The sequence below is a fragment of the Saccopteryx leptura genome, chromosome 2 (genome assembly GCF_036850995.1).
Source record: "Saccopteryx leptura isolate mSacLep1 chromosome 2, mSacLep1_pri_phased_curated, whole genome shotgun sequence".
NCBI lineage: Eukaryota > Metazoa > Chordata > Mammalia > Chiroptera > Emballonuridae > Saccopteryx > Saccopteryx leptura.
The window spans coordinates 364,811,755-364,816,946 of NC_089504.1; positions in this window are offsets into that span (position 1 = coordinate 364,811,755).

Genomic DNA, 5,192 nt, shown 5'->3' on the forward strand with positions numbered 1-5,192 from the left:
GCATTTTTTTTTTTAAGTTTACCAGGTGAGTCTTTTTTTTTATTTTATTCATTTTAGAAAGGAGAGAGAGAGGGGAAGAGAGAGAGAGAGGAGAGAGAAGGGGGGAGGAGCAGGAAGCATCAACTCCCATATGTGCCTTGACCAGGCAAGCCCAGGGTTTCGAACTGGCGACCTCACCATTTCCAGGTCGACGCTTTATCCACTGCGCCACCACAGGTCAGGCACCAGGTGATTCTAAAATGAAGTCAAGATTTAGAACTGCTGGTTCAACCCCAAATTTAGTAATTCCATCTGAAGTTGGTTGAGAAACTTTTGGGAAGGTTATCTTATTTCCCAAAGGGTCCCAGACAGGCATTTGAATATGGATGTTGTTGTGGGGGAGGATGAGATGCTTGGGGCTGCTGCAACCATCTTGTGGTCATGAGGGAGACGTCCAGCCATAGGTTCTCTGCAGTCTCCCACGCCCTGCACCAGTGTGATGCAGGAAGCCCACACTTTCTGGTACATTCTGTCACTTGGATTTTGACTCTGTCCCCACGGGCACTGCGTTTCCTCACAGTGGGCTCACCTCTCCCACAGTGCCCAACACACTAGAGCCTCCCTCCCACTTCCTGCCCAGGACTCCCCCAGAGAGCCTGTCCTTGAATCGAGGTCAAGATACTGGCCCGAGGGGCTGATAACACAACCTAGGCTGCCTCCCAGGAGGAGGGGGCTCCCCAGACTCTGCTGGTCCCACGCTTTGGGTCTGAGTCAGGAAGGTTTTCCTAACCTTTTCCAGACTGTTTTGAAATGTAGGGTTTTATTATTATTATTATTTATATTATTCAGGTATAGCAAGGGCAATAGGTCAGGAGACATGGCCACTGAAAAGATAGTTTCTTACACAAAGTTCCCGAGAGGAGGGAGCCCTCTGTGGCACTGGGGGTCCCCCGGGGAAGCACCCGGCTGGTCAGGAGAGGAGACGTGAGCAAGCGTGTACCTGCCAGAGAAGCAGCGGATGAGGCCGGCTAAGCAGGTGTGAGATTGGCTAGCTTGAACAGTTTCGGCTGGCTCTGAGGCACAGGGTGTCCCAGCTGTCTGGCATCTGGCCGGGGGTGGTTAGGGCGGACAGACAATGGCGTGGGTCTGCGAGCTCATGGAGGAGGTGTTGGGGTGTGAATGCCCGGGGTGCTCAGCGTGCATACGATCGATCGATCGATCGGTGCGGAGCTGTTTGTGTATCGAGGAATTGGCTAGCCCTGGGAGGGTCGGTTCCCTCAGGGTCAGCAAGGCCCCCAGGCTGCCAAGGTGTCGGAAACACGGAACAGAAAGACAAGATGAACACAGAATGCCTCTCTTTTTTATGAAGTGAGCATCAGTGGCGCCCACAGTGAGGAGCCTGCCCTCCGACCGGGGCGGGCATGCAGGCAACCTCTCCAGGAATTGGGTCGGCATCACGCCGGCCGGGAGCAGGGAGCCCACAGCGCCCACAGCGAGGAGCCGGCCCGGAAGCAGGGAGGCCAGAGACAGAGGCCCTGCGTGAGGAGGCTGCGGGGAGGCCCGAAGGTCGGATGAAGAGGAACAGCCGGTGGGGAGGCTGCACGCGGCTGAGGCACTGACAGCCTGACGGGTGGTGGTGCGCAGAGCCGGCAGGGAGCCTTCCCTCATGGGAGCTCGAGGGTAGAAAGCAGGGGAGGAGAAGCTCGTTTCCCGCAGAGCAGACACCAACCCGTGGGGGGTGTTTGTGACAAGTCGGTAGCAGGGTCGGCCGTGAAAACTCCAGGCGGGGTGACGGCACAGCGTGTGGAAATGATTTCCGGAGGCTGGGGCGCGGGGAAGTAAGGAGGGTTAAACATGGAATGTCACCGTCAGCCGGGAGAGGGGGGCACAGACGCGTCCCGTCCCGTGCCCAGCCCTTGCCCGCAGTGCATGGTAAGGCTGGGGGTTAACTGTGACTAGCTGGGGGCCGGCACGGGCCACGCCCACGAGGACGGAAGAGGGATGTCACCTGGAAAGCAGAAGGCAGCCAGGCGCCCTGCAGAAGGCTGTTCGGTTTCCAAGGCTAGACTCACTGTTTTCTAACCTCAGAACACATTTTCTCATGTTGGAATCCCGAAGTCAGCAGGTCTGGGTGGCAGGGGGTGGGGGTGGGGATGGGGGGTGCATGGCTCAGGGGGGGCCAAAGGGGAAACGCCACAGCCCCTGCTGGTGAAGCGTGACCAGCCAGTCAGAGTTCACAGAATTAACAAGTAACCAAGGTCACAGAGACCCTGGCTGGCTCCAGCAGAGCCTGGCGGGACCCTGGGCAACCACACACCTGAGGGCAGGCCTGCGGGCCATGCCCACCATCCCGTGTCCCCGCAGCAGGACTGATCCTGGGGCTGCCGACAGCGAACAGCGTCCGCAGCGGCTGCTCTGTGGCCAGCAGGGAGCCAGAAGCACCCTCGAGGTTGCTGGGCCTTCAGATTTGTCTAAGTCAGTGGCTGCTGGCCCAGTTCCCCGTTCCTTATCTGTTACTGAGCGCTGCAGGTGCGCTCAAGCGCCTCGGGGCACAGTGAGGCTGCCAGCACAGCGACCAGCTGCCCAGGAAGGCTGTCTCTGTGGTTGGAAACCTCCTTAACTCCAAGCTGCGCTGGCGGGAAGGTCTTGCAGTGACCATCTGCTCCCCTTTCCCCTCTCCTGTCCTTCCCAGGACGTTGTGCCGCGGACCAGCGCGGCTCCAAATAACGGTGCGGAATTAAGGAAACACACTTTGTCAGAACAAAACCGATGGGACCGGGAGGACTCCTCAAACTGCCTGGCAGTATCTGAGTGCCCCACAGCCCCAGTTCGCTTCATTATATCGACCTATGCAAATCAAGGACCCTGATACAAAGTTGCACATCAAAGGCTAAGACAGGAACTCTCCCAAGGCAAAAACAGGATACATTAGTGACATTTACAAACATCTGAAACAAACAAAGAGTCAGAGGAAGGGCATGTATATTGCTTCCTGCAACCCAAGGAAGGAAGTGGAGTGGGTGCAAATACTCAGCATCAAAGCCAAATAAGGAGATGGAGGGGGGAGAACTTAGCCCCCTGCCAAGCCTTGAATCTATAATGGCTTTTTGCCATTAAGGGTCCACAGCAACGTTGTATACTGGGTCCTGCTTCGCGGTGTGGCCCCGAGCCCCCTCGCCAGCAGGGCAGAAGACCCCATCCGCTCTGCCCTCCTTCAGGCCCAAGGCACCGGGAATGAGGTGGGCGGGAGTCACGAGAACAGAGGCAGTGCCACGTGGGGCAAGTGAGTGTGTCTGTGGGTCACAGAAGCTGGGGGATCCCCCCCAACCCCCCACGTCCCCCGTCAGGAAGGGGAGTGGTCTCCTCTCCGGTGAGGTCTGGGCTCACCCGCAGCATTTCACGGTGGCCAGTGGCACCAGGCAGAAGTGACGTCTGTAACTCTCTAGCTGGGGCTCAACAGGGGTGCTCCTGGCCTGTGCTCCCAGGACAGCTACCACCTATGAGGTGCCCCTGGGGCGCCCACGGGGTGCAGAAAGGTCCCAGAGGAGGAGGAGGAGGGGTGCGTGCAGCGAGCGACACTCTCAGCGGCACGCCCGCCTGCCCGGCCGGCCGAGAATAAGCACCCACGGCCCCCAGGTCAGCCTTCGGATGCCTGGCCCGGTGTGAGCGACAGAGGCCACCGGGGCTCAGGTCCCCCAGGGCCAAGGCAGGTAGGTTTCTCGGTCACCTGCTCAGAAGAGGAAGCCAAACCAGCCGAGAACTGGCCAAAGACGAGAAGGACATGGAAAAGGCGTAGGAAGAGTGACGTTTTAAATCTGAGCCACGACCTTGTAACCAGAGTCGCGTTCAACCTGCATCCCTTCCTTTCTGCGTCAAAAAGACTAACTGTAGTCACAGTGGTAGTGAAACGTCTTCTCTCTCCTCTTTGTCGGGGATAAACGTACTGAGCAGGAGGTGCACAGGTTGTAGAATATTTCAGCAGGAGCTTGGCAGAATGAGGGAATACACATCGCCCAGGTAACCTGGGTGCCACGACCAGGGGGACATTTCGGAATTCTTTTTTTATTTATTTTTCTATTCAGTGAGAAGAGAGAAGGCAGAGGCAGACCCCTGTATGCAACCTGACCAGGATCCACCTAGCATGCCCAGTAAAGGGCAATTTTTGCCCATCTGGGGCCATTGCTCCATTGCTTAGCAACTGAGCTCTTCTTAGTGCCTGAGGCAGAGGCCATGGAGCCATCCTCAGCTTCTAGTGCCAACTTGCTCCAATCGAGCCATGGCTGCAGGAGAAGAAAAGAGAAAAGCGAGAGGGGAAGGGGTTGGGGAGGAGTGGAGAAGCAGATGGGCACTTCTCCTGTGTGTCCTGACTGGGAATCGAACCCAGGACATCCACACACTGGGCTGATGCTCTACTACTGAGCCAATCAGCCATGGCCACATTTCAGAATTCTATATGTAAAGGAAGGAGGTTGTGTGTGAAGGTGGGGAAGGGTATGCGTGGATCTTCTGGCCACTCCCTCGCTGCTACAGGAGCTAGGAAGAGGGCACCCAGATGGGCATTTGGGGCAGCGGCATGGAGCCCAGTCCCAGGGCCAGCTGTCCTGCCTGCAAACCCTGCTGCCCCCCCCCCCCACTTCAAAGCCGAACCCGGTGGAGCCACGTGAGGTGGTAGTTGTGAGCGCCCCTCGGTCTTTCCCTGCCCGGCTTGCCCTTGGTGGGCTGCAGTCCAGCCCGGCGTGGGGGAGGAGACAGGGCAGACGGCTGGGCCAGGAAGGAGCCTGGCGACAGCTTCCCTGGACAGAGCGGACGGCAGGAGTGGTGGGCGGACTGGGCGAGCCGGGTCGCCTGGCCCCCAAGGTTGCTGCCGAAAGGGAGGCCTGGGGTCTTCCCAGGGGTCCTAGGTCCTGGCCTCAGGCTCCCGTCCCCTCCACCTGACCCTCCCGGGGTCAGTGTCTTCCAGGCTTTGCTGCGCAGAAGTGGAGCCTGCCGCTCCACTCTCTGCACCCCCGTTTCTTCCTCTGGGATGTGGGAGCTGTCTGGGCACAATCATGCCCAGGGTAAGCTCCCAGCGTCCCGGTCCACCCACCCCAGGCCCAGCAAACCTCTGCACTGCCCCCCACAAGCATCCGCCTGGGTGACCGCCAGGTGTTCGGGGCTCTGTCCTGTCCTTCCCTGGGGCCGGGGCCAGCGGGCTGCCCAGGGAGGCAAAGCCT